The sequence below is a fragment of the Ascaphus truei genome, chromosome 3 (assembly GCF_040206685.1).
Source record: "Ascaphus truei isolate aAscTru1 chromosome 3, aAscTru1.hap1, whole genome shotgun sequence".
In the NCBI taxonomy this organism is placed as follows: domain Eukaryota; kingdom Metazoa; phylum Chordata; class Amphibia; order Anura; family Ascaphidae; genus Ascaphus; species Ascaphus truei.
Genome location: NC_134485.1, coordinates 371,929,075 through 371,944,054, shown reverse-complemented (window position 1 = coordinate 371,944,054; position 14,980 = coordinate 371,929,075).

Below are 14,980 nucleotides of genomic sequence, written 5' to 3'. Positions count from 1 at the left end.
TTCCTACACACAATGTGAAATCTATGTGAAAAATTACAAACACAGAAGATATGTAAAGTTTATCCCTGTGCAGCATTATTACACTAAATACACACATTGGGTTATTCATCAAACTGCGAGGACTGTGCCTGACTGGATTATATTGCACAGAAACTCTCACTGACTTCAGTGGGATTTTCTGTAGGACAGTGCACCCATGGGCACAGGGCCGTCTTAACAGCATTATAGGCCCCCGGGCAAAGCAGTGCACTGGGCACTGCCAACTCTCCGCTACAAGTCGTAATTTTTCTCCTTCTACCGAGTTAGCGGGAGATTTGAATGTTGAGGCGGGTGATCAGAAAATTAGTGTTAAATTCTGGTCTGTGCATAGATTAGCATGGGGCCCCTATGCTCATTGGGCCCCTGGGCAACTGCCCAGCGTGCCCATGCGTTAAGATGGCACTGCATGGGCACTATCGCAGTTTCATGAATAACCCCAGGAGAGTACTGTATGTGAGGCATCTGAGTTACAATTTCCCCAGATTTTGTCACTTTATTAGAGTTCATGGGTTTCCAAGAGGTTGTCAAAATCATAACTGCTCATGTCCAATATTACTGCTAAATTTGCACTGTAGCTTTAGAAACCTAATGCCACATGTATCTTGGGTAATTAACATGAAATTAATTTGATAATATAGTAAGAACATTACGACATTTCTTAGGATATTAATAATATCTGTAGTTTGGCCTTGAAAGGTGGAATGCCTAAATAATTTGCAGTGCAGTGATCATTATCGCCATCGCAATAATCATCAGGTACCAGGAGATGCAACAATGCTTTGCTCATTTATAACAATACTAAATACCAAAAGGTTTCACTAAAACAGTATTTTAGGCATGGCTGGTGCAAGGGTATTTGGTGCCCTAGGCCAGGGGAGCGCAAACTTTTCCTGCTTCGCCCCCCTATCTGGCCTGCTTCGGATTCGCGCCCCCCCTCCTACCTGCCACCCTGTCAGATGACGCTCTGGGGTCACGTGACATCAAGTCACGTGACTCGCAGCGTCATTTGACGCCTGTGACATCACATCACATGACCCCGTGGCGTCATTTGATGCCGCGTTGCCATGGAGATGCGCCACAGCTTCTGAATCTCGGTAAGTTTTCCTGTTGCAGAGGGCTCACGTGATCCCCGGTTTGCGAACCCCTGCCCTAGGCGAATCTTCAGCCATGAAGGTCTGTTTCATCACATGCCAAAGATATGTCGCTGCCCCATCACACCGGAAGTTCTGGGAAGGAGTAAATTGAAGGGGAACCTCAGGTGAGTGCCATCAGTTGCCGGAGGACACAATCCCAAGGTGCTACCATCAGTTCTGTATCCTGGACGCGCCGACAGAGCCCAGGAGTACGGCGGATGCTACCATCACCATGATTCCAGTGACGGAGTTTGAGTACAATCTCATACATGCTTGTTTTCAATTGGCGTTTGTGAGTGAGATGATTTTAGATATGTTCTGTTAATTTGTCCCATTGATTTTACACTAGGAGCGTGCACTTTCTTCCCTTTTTTTATTTTAGGCATCATCACAGGAAGTGGTTTATCCTTGGGTTTTATACCGCACTACATGCACTATACTTTGGTATAGATGGTCAGACATTTTATTATTTTTCTTACTATGGTATAATTTGAATATTTGTGTCCGAATATATACCATTTGGGTTTATAACTTTTCCGGGAGAAGCCACTATATGTGAATCGTCCGCTGGGGTATTTGCTGCTCCCTGGACCTCACCTCATTCTCTACCTCCCACCATCCACAGGCTACGTATGTGCGGACGCATGGAATGATTGGCTGCACTTTCGTTTTTTTTTATCTACTCTCTATATAAGGACTTTATGTGGTCTCTATCCTGAGACTGAACTTTTGCCTTTACTGTCGTTCTGGAGCATTTTACTTACCTGACGGTCGCCAGAGAAGATTCTCATTCTGATTCGTCCGTGCTCGACGCCATCCGTCTGTTGCTGTTGAATCTCCGCTGCCTTCTACAGCTGTTCGTGAAAAAAGTGAAAAAAAATCCGCGCACCAGATAGGGAAGTGATACAATTGTGATAGATATGTATAAAGTGAATGATATATCAATAAATCATCAAATAACATACAAGTGAAAAATGTAATAAAAATTAGGATACTAACATATAATCTGTGAATATCTTAAAGTGATAAAATCAACCAATGTAATCAAGTGAAAAAACAGCAGGATTGAATAAAACCTGTGTATTCTGATTGAGAGACTGCTGCTGCTTGCATAGGTTGGCTCAGCAAACTATAACACTGGTAAACAACGAAAAAAGAAAAAACAGTGCAAACTCTCATAGTGTAGTATTATTAAAATATATTGTTAATAAAAATCAGCAGGTAAGTATTGCATGTACAGATGCAGCAACGAGTATCCGAACACTTGCCTTTGAAAATCTGGGGCAATCTCTGAGTAATGCTGCAACATTTCTGCAAACAGACTAGTGGCCCACCGGATTAACACAGTGGGGGTCCCTGGCAGTCTCATTCAGTTTGAATGGGACTGCCAGGGACCCTCACTGTGTTAATCTGATGGGCCATTATTCTGTCTGCAGAAATGTCACAGAAATGTTGCAGCATTACTCAGAGATTGCCCCAGATTTTCCCAGGCAAGTGTTCAGATACTCGTTGCTGCATCAGTACATCAGGGAAAACATATATGATACATAACATGAATTTTATGATTCTCGTGTATATTTTGAGTATCATTTTATTTGGATTTTAATATATTGACATTGTTTTGAATAACTGCTATTGGAATTATTTCCATGATATAAAGAGATATTTTTATACATACAGTAGGTATTTCTCTCATTCTTTTCTCCAATGTTTTAATGAGCAGCACGTGCCTTTCATTTTTGCTGAAGTAGGTGTGAGAAGCCTGCTCAGATAATTGGTTTACTTTTACAGAGAGAATTTGAGAGTAAGGCAGGAAACAATGTACCTTGCGCCTGGACTCAAGGGATAGCCAACTTAGATCGGTTAACATATCACAATGGTGGGTGTTGACGTTACATATTGAAATGTTAAGAGTATTCAAGCAACAATCATGGTAATATTCTTGTAAATAACCTAAAGAAATGATATGTCTAATAAATCTGCATATAATATTAATAGCTGTGGTTTATTCTTTTCGGGTTACATATTTCAGAATTTTAGGGAGCATGAAACACAGCAACCCCAAAAAACTTGGGTATAGTTTTGAATACAGGACCTAATCGTAATTCAAAAATATATATTTATTTGCTTTTTTAATATCCATTTGTGACAACCACATCACGTTGAGGTCCCTTTGATCCCAAATAAGGCCGGAAACACAGTACTTCTATTTACGTGGGGTTTATTTATAGGGGTTTAAGTAACGTATTCGCAGGTCCACCATCCCTTTAAGAAACCAAATTAAAATAAAACATAAATGCCTATCCCTGTCAGGGAGCTTACTGACTTCTTCAGTCCCTTACTATCAGGGCCGCCAGCTAAGCCGGTTGTCAGCCCAAAACATGCCCTAGCATAGGCAATAAAGTAACAGCACAGTCTTTGTAAATAATTGAAAGGGTTTTGCTTATCTTAGTCCATCTTGCAATGTCCCTGCTTCAGCACGGCTCTCTCAGCAGCTTCTCCCACACTGCTTCAGCACAGCTCTCTCAGCAGCTTCTTTCACAATCTGCCAACTTCTTTAACCAGTCTTTGGTAGCTGGGGAGCCCCTTCTGCCTCCCTCCTTCTCTGAGGGAAAACCGGTCAGTCTCTCTCACTGCCTCTCTGGGTCAGGCTCAGCCTGTGACCAAACACTTCCTTGTTTTTCAGGAGTTCAGCCCAGGCTGATTAATTAGTTTTCAGGTATTCTTGACAACTCCAGGGAGTATTAACTCTTTCCAGCACCTAGATGCCAGTGCTGGTATCACACATTATTTAAATGTATGCAGGCTGCAAATATGCATATTGTAGAAGGTTTACTATTGCAGCGTGCTCGTTAAGTCTTGGTAATTATATAAATGTGCTAATGAAGGCCCACAGGGAAGGAACCATCGATAGCATTAAGTAGTAGATGCATTTCACTTTAATAAATGCTTGTCCAAATTTCCTAATGCAAATGGCACCATCCATCCTGACAGCAGAGTCTCCAGATCCACTAAATATTGTAAGTACCAGGGAAGTGTCTGGGAAAAGTGGATCATTTGCAAATGCTTCATGATACTGATTACAAGGGAAACAATGCTAATGATGTTCTCACAATGTATTATTAATTTTTTTTGGCAATCTGATACCAACATTATCAAGCCTTATACCTGTTATAATAAATTGCATTATACTGGACAGATAAATGAAAATATTGCTAGGAAAGCAGGTATATAAATTATATCCATTTTTTTCTAGTGGGATATTTATTTGCAAACTATTAACCACTTCACTGACAGAGTGGTTAGCAATGCATGACGTTAAAATGTGCTGCAGACCATGCTGGCAGCGAAAGCGTTAAAACATCTATTTCTAACTCCAGTATTTACTTCTCTAAGTTGTCAGGAGTTTTGGCAAAACATAGATTAGTATTTTTATTAATTAGGAAAAATGGTCATACATAAATGGATACAGTAGTGCATTTAGAAAATTGATCTTAAAGCATAATAAGGGATGAGCTGTTATATGATGTTTTGTGGCTTAATGCTCCCAATTAACATGGAACTGTTCAATTACAGAAACAGTGTAACATGAATCCTATAAGTGGCAGTGGGGAGAGATGACATGCTTGTCTATTAGCAATATTAAATCAATTGCCAATCTGGATGCTAACACACCTAGTCCACTAGGGGTTTGTGGAAGGAGTCAGTCCAATGTAATGACAATAAAAAAAATCCAAGTAGGTTCTCAGTTTTTAACTTTATTTTAACTTTATTGCTGCACTAAAATCACAGAATAACAGCAGGATCGAAAAGCTGTTACGACGGAATGTATGTGCAATGGTGCTCGTCTCATAACAGGAAGCGGACCCGCAGGGCTGGGGTAGGATATAAATTCAACAATGAAAAAAGTGAAGGGCGTTCCTATTCTAATAGTGTAATAAAAGGTGATAATAATAGGTGATAAAATAAGTGACTTAAATATCAAAGTGATACATATGTTGAAATGTGTTCTAATCAATAAAAAATATAGTGATAGTTGTATATTGCAGCTCTAAATACCCTCCTAAGAACTGTCCTTGTTTTTACAGGCTGTATTTTTATATTCAGAGTTTGGGGAGCCCAAATTCCAAGTGACCGAGAAATAGAAAAAAAAAATTAAAAATATATCATTTGCCCAAGTCTGTAAACTCATGTAAAAACCAGACACATCAGATGTAAGGACTGCAGACCCTTTCTTGCAAAATCCACCTTTTCAACAGCTTCAAATAGTCAGAGAGTAGAGGTAGCCAATAACAATAAGAAAGGAATAGACAATAGTGCAGATATCTCTCTGCTCAGATGCAGTGTCTGTCTGCAGACCAAGAACAACCAATATATAAATATAAATTCACCTGACCTGAACCGGGAGACAGAGTCCTGAATGAGTATATCGGAGTCGAGGTCACAGGCCGTAGTCGAGACAGGTACAGATGGTTGGGGTAACAGGCAGAGTTCAAGGCAGAGGAACAGAGTTGGTGTCTGGATGCAAGGAAACAGGAACCGTGCTCTGGCAATTTCCTGGAGGAAGTAAAGTGTATTTATAGGCAAGATGCTAGTAATCAAAATGGCGACTGCATCCTCAGTGTGGAGGAAAGTGAAAATAGTATTTGCCAATATACAAGACGGTCGCCGTATCGTGTGGGCTCTGACCGTGCAGAAGCTTCAAAGTACCCCTCCGTTTTCAGGATTCAAGAATGGTTTGGACAACAATTTTTGGTTGTAGCCTCGAATTAGAGGAGGGGCGTGAACATCATTGGAATTCACCAATCTTTCCTCAGGGCAAAACCCCAATGCACCAATGCACAATGAGCTTGCAATGAGAGTTCAGGGAGTCCAAAATGTGTTGTATCTCTAATTCCTCTGGACCTTTCACCATGACAGAACTAGGAGGAGAGAGTAGGGAAGAAAACAAACGTAGGGTTTGAGGCGAGAGATATGAAAAATGGGCTATTCTTAGGCTGGCTGGAAGTTTCAACTTGAAAGATACTAGATTAAGTTGCCTCAATTTTATAAGGTCCGGTGTACTTAGGGATGAGCTTGACCAAGAGTAACTTGAGGCGAATATTTCTGGTGGAGAGCCAGACCCAATCACCTTCCTTGAAGGGAGGAGATGGTTGCCTGAATTTATCCGCATGCACCTTCTGCTGAATGTCCGCTATACAGTAGGTCCACCGTGGAAACTCCAGAGGGCGTAATAGAGGATGATAGGGTGGTACCCATAGGCACAGAAAAAGAGAGACTCTTGAGAGGAGTCGTGCTTTAAAGAGTTTCTGGCAAACTCAGACAAAGGGAATGATTCCGCCCAATTATCCTGCTGTTCAGACACGAAACAGCAAAGATACTGCCCCAATGACTGGTTTGTCCTCTTTGAAGGCCATTATACTGAGGGTAGTAAGCCGAGGAGAAAGGGGGGGAATGCTTTCCAAAACTTAGAGCAGAATTGAGTAACCCAGTCAGAGACAATCTCCAAAGGTACGCTGTGCAAGCGGAAGGTTTCTTTGATGAAGATTTCGGAGTTCCGAGGGGAAAGGTAACTTTGTTAAGAGGAATGAAGTGAGCTTCTTTCGTGAAGCGATCCACCACTACTAGGATGGTAGACATTACTCAAGAAGGTCTTGAGTCTACAATAAAGTAAATAAGCAAATGGTTCCAAGCTCGATCAGGGATTGGCAATGGTTGGGTTAGGCCGCAGGGAAGGGCTCTGGGCACCTTGGTTTGAGTAGTACAAGCAACTACAAAATCTTGAACATCTCTTTCGAATTTCTGGCCACCAGAAGGTGTGTTCCAATTACTCAGGCGTCTTCTTTACCCCAGGTTGGCCAACGGACATGGACTGATGTCCTCATCTCAGAACCTCTTTACTTAAAGACAAAGGTGCAAAGAGTATAAAAGGTGGTAAAGGTACCTGATCAGGAACTTCTAACAGCTTGAAGAATCTTCTTGAAAGGGAAAGATGAAACTGAGGAAATTACGCAGGAAGGAGGGACGATTGGTCTCTAAAGTCTTTTTTTCATGGAAAATTGCCTAGACAAGGCCCTTGTCTTTGTATTCTTTGACCCAGGTATAAAAAAGATTTTGATGCACAATATTATTTTCAAAAACAGGGCACGGCAATGGGTACTTCTTTTGCACCCTCCAATGCCAATTTGTTTATGGGTTTATGGGAACTGCAACATATCTATCACGACACTAATTTATTTTGTAAGCACATTATTTTTTTATAAGAGATACATTGATGATCTCATTATGGTGTGGGATGGGGATGATAATTCACTATTCCCTTTTATTCACAATCTGAATATTAATGATTGAAATTTACGTTTCTACACATAACAGACAGACACATCACATTCGTGCCATTATTCATATAGCGCTTCTCCTCCACCTCTCCCCCTCCCCCCCCCTCTGGGAGATCTTGCTAAAGCTACAGGTGTCATGGTGCTTGTTACCTGTGAGGGTTCAGGAGAGATGAGCGTCCGCGATGGTAAGGGGAAGTAGGACAGGCTTTTGATGATCCTTCAGGTTGTTCTCATGGTGTCAGCGCCTACAGTCATAGCAGGCTCCAGGTGTACTGGAGACAGTCCCCAGCATCCCCAAGCATACCTCTACCCAATAGACTGTAACTTAGACAGAGATATATAAAACAGGATACTTTATTTGTAGCAGCCACTGCAGTTGTTATTACAGCGTATGCATAGGGTTTAAGGATAGGTCCCACACCTCTGGATGGTACCGGCATTCTTGCAGTCTTGAGGCCTTGTCCTCTGTTTAGATCTTGGGCTGCAGTCAGCCCCAGGAGGGAGAGACTAGAACTGCATGTCTCTACCCCAGGAGGGGGGAGATCTCAACTGCATGTCTCTACCCCACGAGGGGGAGACCTGGACTGACTATAATTTAGAACACTTCCTCCCTAAGGCACAGAGGGGGAGGGCACAAGGTCTGCACCATGATTGGCTGTACACAGACCCAATTCACCTCCACTTCCGTTAATCAGAGAGGCAGCATGAGGGTGGGGGAGGGGTTATACCCCACAGGATAGCCTGCCACTGCCTGTAGCTACTAGGACTTACGTGACAGGAGGCAGACAGTATAACCTGGACCAGCCATGGATACACTCTCCCCAGGTGATAAATCCCATGTCCTCACTGGGAACCAATTTGGGGCCCCATCCATCAACCTGGAGCCTGCAATACAACAACAGGTTACACATGTAAGATGGTTTGACATTCACCAGAGTACAGTATACAGACATTGGGAACCCATGTCATCCACTGATTACAGCGATGATAATAACAGAAAACTCTTTCAACATAAAGAGTATAGGAGCCCTATTTGTAAAACTTGGGGTCGGGTTTCTTACACACCCACCCATCAAAATCCCTGGCCCATATAAAATGTGTCTTAGGAGGACCAGGCCTCTCTCGGAGTTCCACCCTATCCTTATAGATGCTCTGTCCCACTATCCATTCCCGCATGATGCTACAAAATCGGGACTCATCTATAAACATTTGTGCCATAGTTTTAGACCACTGATGGTCCAGTACTGCCTGCTTTAGCCACTCATCCCTATTAGCATCAATCTCATCCATGATGGGTTCTGGTACATAGGGTAACTAGTACCCATAAGGTTGTCTGTATCTATGAAGGATGGCTCTATTTGCCCTACTTAACTTCAGCAATTTGTTGGTGCCCGTCTGACCCGGTAAAACCAAAAATGTAGGTTCCCTAGGGACCGCCTCTTGGTACAGTATAGCTGGTCCTTTAGGTGTTACTATCCCTAGCTTAATGTCATGTACCCTCTTACGGAGGGGCCTCAGCTGTGTCCTCTGGGGAGTATTTACGCTCCTCCCACCAATGATCCACCATAGGACCATCCACCAGAAGGAACCAAGTCCTGTTCATACTGGCAGCGTAGCACCTGAAACATAGGATCCCACCACTTAAGGGGTTCCTCGGACAGACGTTCTGGGTTTGGGCTATTGGACTTAGTGTCCATCTATGAAGACACTCCAGACGTAGTGGATTGTTGAGATAAAGAGGATTCTCTAAAATACCTGAATGACCCAGGGGACGTAGCCACAGGTATGCAACTAGACGCAGGTATTTCTCCCTCTGACTAATCAGACAACCATTCCTCCCCCCAAAATCCAAGTCCCTTAGATCAGTGGATAAACCGGGGGACAGATCATCACTGGGAAATTGAGATAAAACATAGATGGGGTCAGCAGGGGCAGAGCTAATACCCACAGCACGGGCAGATGTAATGGGGGGGGGGGGTCATGGCACTGTCCTGAACAGGGGTGGCATGGGAAAGCACATGGGTGGGTAAGGCCAGGGAACAGGGCCTAACAGTGTCCATGGCCAGTCCATGTGGTGTGGGCTTACCACGGCCTAAGGGAGGTGGTATTGAGGTGGTATCAGGGATTCAATGACCCCTTCCTCTGAGTAGGGTCAACAGGGTGTGAGAGGCAGCAGAGAACAGTTCCGTACTCACCACCGGTTCCAGTCAAGGTTCCACATCTGGTATAGGCGTCATCTTGGTGACATCAGCAGAGATGGACGATCTCGCGAGAGGCCCAGGCCGGCACAAGCCCGGTGGCAAGGATGACGTCACGTCCGGCTGTGTGTAAGGAATCGGGGAACACGTCCCCTGTGGCGTGTTCCCGCCTTACCTGCTGCATCTCAGTCCCCTGCGCACACACAGCTCTTCTACCCGTACCATGAAGCTTGGCTCCGCCCCCGGTCGCATCGCGCATCTCTCGCACGCGGCGCACATGACATCGTGCACTGCTCCCCAGCTGCAAACAATGCACATACCTGCCTCCTGTGCCTTGCAGCCAATCTCTGCCTCTGCTGAGGCCGCACCTCTGCTCCGCCTCTCAATCCCAGTCATGCATCTCTCCTGCTCTTTCACTTCCTCATTGCTGAGCATAACCTGTGTAGCCTTGTGTTCCTGCATTCTGTTTTGCCTTGCCTTGTGCCTTGCTGCGTTCTCTCCAGTTGCTTTCACGTGTACCGACCTGGCTTGACTATTGGACCCTCTCTGGATAACGACCTTTGCTTGCCTCTGACTACCCGCACTTCTCCATCTCCGACCACAGCTTTAGGACATGCTACTACTCTCTCGGCTCAAACCCAGACCACAACACAATGGACACCGACCATTTTCCTGGCTCCGCCCCCAGACCCCGGCAAGTATCTGGATTAACCCGATCTCTCCAACCCAGACCTGGCAATGCTGACTATCTACCCTCCAGGCATGCCTCCACTGCTGTGGGTGCGCAGTTGTGTACTTTCCCACTTCAGTACCGGGGTCCCGCCTTGTTCGTGGTGAGCGCAAGCGTTACAGTATGCTCAGCCCAACGAACGCAGCCCCCCCCTGAGGTGGGCCAGGCCATTGGTGAATGCTTTCAATATTTGGAGAACCAGATTACTTTGACTCAAAGCTTTGCAACCTTGTCTTCACGACAATCCCAGTCCAGAATGATTAGACCTGCAACCTTGTCCTCCCCTATCTCAGAGATATCTTTCCCTCTTGAACCGCGTCTTCCTATCCCCAATCATTATGCGGGGGATCCCCATGGCTGTAGAGGATTCCTCAATCAATGTGATATAGAATTAGAGTTAACCCCTTCACGTTTCTCTTCTGATAGATCCAAGGTGGCATACATTATCGCCCTGCTGACCGGTGACGCCTTGGCGTGGGCATCTCCCATCTGATAGCAAAGACCAGAGCTCACGCAGGCATGCTTCATTTAGACAGGTCTTTGACACCCCAGGCCGTAAGGTCACTGCAGCATCTTCCCTGTTTCATATTTCACAGGATCACAGATCAGTTGCAAGATATGCCCTCGAGTTCCAGACCATTGCCGCGGAAACAGGCTGGAATGATGAGGCCCTATCAGCAGCCTTCTGGCAGGGTCTGTCTGAACACTTAAGAATGAATTCGCTGCTCAGGAACGACCCACTGACTTTGAAGATTTTATGTATTAGAGTTTAAAACCAGAGACAGAACATGAAACTGTAAGGAATCCGCTCCGCAGTTTACTGGTTGCCTTACCTTGCAGACTTGTGCAGTCCTGGAGCACCTCTCCTGATGTTTGCTGCAGCCTGGATTCACTCACCAAAGCTATACACACTCCCTCTGGTATCTACTGCAGCTGTGCAGCCTATCACTGCAACCTAGACTTGCATTCATTCATTGGAGCAGTACCTTCACACCCCCCTCCGGGGATTGGACCGCTGGCCTTTAAGTACTGTCTTCCCATAATGCTCCCTGCCGAGCATAGTCCTAACTGGATGTCTACTGTTTTGCCACAAGCCCTCGCTTGTTCTCCTATGCTGATATCAGGTTCCGCCCTGCGTCCTTCAGCTTCCTTCAAGCCGCTTGTTCTCCTATGCTGATACCAGGTTCCGCCCTGCGTCCTTCAGCTCCCTTCAAGCCGCTTGTTCTCCTATGCTGATACGGAGGTTCCGCCCTGCATCCTTCAGCTCTCTTCAAGCTCCCGCTTGTTCTCCTGCGCTGAAGCAAAGGTATCCCCTATGTCTTCAGCTTCCTGCTTTCCTGCACTGAGGCAAAGGTATCCCCCGCGCCCTTCAGTCTCCTGATTCCTGCACTGTAGCGGAGGTTTCCCTGTGGATCTTCAGCTTCCTGGTTCCTGGGGCCTACTCTTTCCCTAATCTAGAGAGGCCGTGTCCTGGTTCCTGCGCTGTTACAGAGGATTCCCCAGCCGCTCAGGACTCTTGCGCTGTAGCACTGGTGCACCCGTGCAGCAAAGCGGTGTGCTATTCTGGTCTGCCTACCATCTCCTGTGACCAGTACCATGGGCCATGGTCGTCGCTCGCGCAGAGGCCAACCCCGCGCTCCTAAGCTGAAGCGGGGCTCTCCTGACTACCTGTTGCCGAACTCTTGCCTGAACAATGTTTATCCTCATATCTCCTGTCCTGACCCTGGCTTGTACAACGACGACGCTGTCTTCTCCTTTCCTGATCCTGCTACGTTTGACAACGAACTGCGCAATCCGGATCAGCCTGCGCGGTCTCAGGTCGGTGCTTTTACAACCCCACCTCAGCCTCGCAGTCCGACTCTGGTTTGTGGCGAGCAGAACCCTGACAGAAACACAGACAGAGCTCAGTGCACATCCTGTGAAACCTATACACGGTACAGTGCCTAAATATATATGTATAGATATCTATTAAATAAAATGGTCTTTTAGTTTAACATTTTGGCCAAAGTGTTGTAAGCCCCTGAGCCACTACATGGCAGACCACATCTCAAGGGTCCCTAACACTAATATAAATTCTTAATAACCTGTGTAATAACAGGAAGAATGATTTATAATAAATCTGTCAAAATTAGTTGCATAGTTCTAAGTCTGATTGAAGCTTTTATTAACCTGTACATTACCAGGAAAAACACTCTGTATTAGATTTGTCACAATCGTACTGCAAGCAAGCAAGTTCCCCTGAGAGTGGGAGATGCTATGGAGTGAGCTTTTAACCATTTAAATGTGGGAGGGGGTGAGCTTCAACAAGATAGGAAGAGCCACCTTCCAATCAGCTAAGACCAGCTGAACAAGATTTGTAAAACATACAGGACACCTGCAAGCTCATATTGAACCCCCAAGGGGGTTCAATATGAGCTTGTAGGTGTCCTGTATGTATTAGAGTTGATCAGAGCCTTCAGGAGAGAAGGGCTGAACGTCATCGTCCACGATTCCGCACAACTAATATTCCCATTCGCAGCCTTTCTCCTATAGTTTCCCCAGCTCTTGATGTCCCAGAACCTATGCAGTTAGGAAGTCACCAAATCTCTTCTTCTGAAAAACAACGCAGGAGGAATGGAGGTCTCTGTCTCTACTATGGTTTGCCTGGTCATCTGGTACTTCCCTGCCCCACAAAGCCAGGAAACACCAACACCCAATAAGGTATGAGGGGATCTCATTGGGTACCATTTCTGCTTCCCCTTCTATTAAAGAAAACCTGCCGACTCGGATTATGACAAGAAGCTGTAATGTTTTTAAGCTACAGACGAAATAAAAGCCAATATTTAATTTCCCCAATCTATACCTGGTTATACCTCTGCACTCATCTCCTACAATGATAATAATAATCGGGACTGTCTCCTCAGTAATTGTGCTGGGAACAAGAGGTATCCCATCAATGGCTTCCACTGCCAAGGTAATTTTTTGGGAATATAAGGGAATGGCATGAGTAACTGTAACGGACTCATCAATAAAGTTTCCTGCATCACCACAGTCCACAAAGGCCTGTGAATGCATGAACGAAGCCCCCTCATGATAGGTTGACAGGAACAGGAGCCATTGATGGGACCTTGGAGGAGGAATAATCGAAATGCTTAAAAAGGATTTCTGAACACTTTCTAGCACTTGGAGTTTCCCGGTTTAGCAGTACAAATATGCGTAAAATAAATGTCCTATACTCCCACAGTATAGACAGAAACCTTTGGTATGTCTCCGGTGCTTCTCCTCTTCGGAATATGTCGTACCATCCAACTGCAAGAGCTCTTCTTCAGCTGGAGGTACCATCGGGAGGGGCTGGAAGTAGGTAGCGAGAAGTGTTGCAGGAGTTGTGCGAGGTCATTCCTGCTCAGCTTGCTGCTCTCGAATTCACAGGTCCATGCACATACACAGAGCAATTAGATCCTCCAAATCGATTGGAACATCTCGGCTAGTCAGCTCATCAATCAGGCACTCAGTTAGGCCCTGCCAGAAGATGGACCATAGTTTAGGAATCCTTTGCAGGCCACAGAATCTTCTCCATAGTGCAATGGGGCAGGTATACAAGGTTCACGAAGGGCTGGAGGGGTCACAAGCATGGGTGTTGCATGGGTTGGTGCAATCTGTGCAGAGAGTATATCAGGGCCAGATGTTGGTCTTGATCTGAGAGGTGTTTCTCTTGGTCTCGTAGAAGCTGCAGCTGGGCGGAAACAGCCTTCTCTACCTCAGCAGGGTCCGTGTTAGCCAGAGCATAATGTAATGATGCTCATTTAATAAGATGAAGTGAAGTCGTAGGACTGAGATAAGATATAAATTCGTCTGACCTGAACCAAGAGACAGAGTCCTGAATTAATATATTGGGGTCAGGGTCACTGGCCGGGGGTCAAGGCAGGTGCCCAAGGGTCAGGGTCAAGGCAGGTGGCAGAGGATCGGAGTCTGGGTCAAGGTTGAATGCAAGTTTAAAGGAACAAGCTGGAGACTCACCGGAACAAACATGAAACCCTGCTCTGGCAACTTCCTGAAGGAAGTCCAGCCTATTTATATATATATTTTATTATATAAGAAATATACTGGCCACAGACTTAGGCTGCTGCTCAACTGGAGAAGGACCTTCCCTGGATCCTCATATGGTAAGTGCAAACAAAATACAGTGAGCCCACAAAAAAAAGGAAATAAAGTAGAATGAATATTAGTGCGTCTTTAATGACTCCAACATGAATAGTGGTATAGTAGATAACGGGGGGAATGGGGAAGGGGGAGGGGGATGTAAAATCAATGAGATGAATAATAACACTCACACGGCCGTGTGTGAGTGGCTAGATATATACTGTAGCAGAGTCTTTGTTGCTCTGTAACTTGTTGAATTTCCGCTTCTTTCTGTCATAGGATCCCAGTGTTCCTTCCGTGTATGCCCATAAAACAGAAAGATAACCGGGGTTGGTGCCGAGCGGTGGGTTGATGGTTGAGATAAATGTGGATGATTTATATATATAAATAAATAAATACACTCACATAGCCATATGTGAGTGG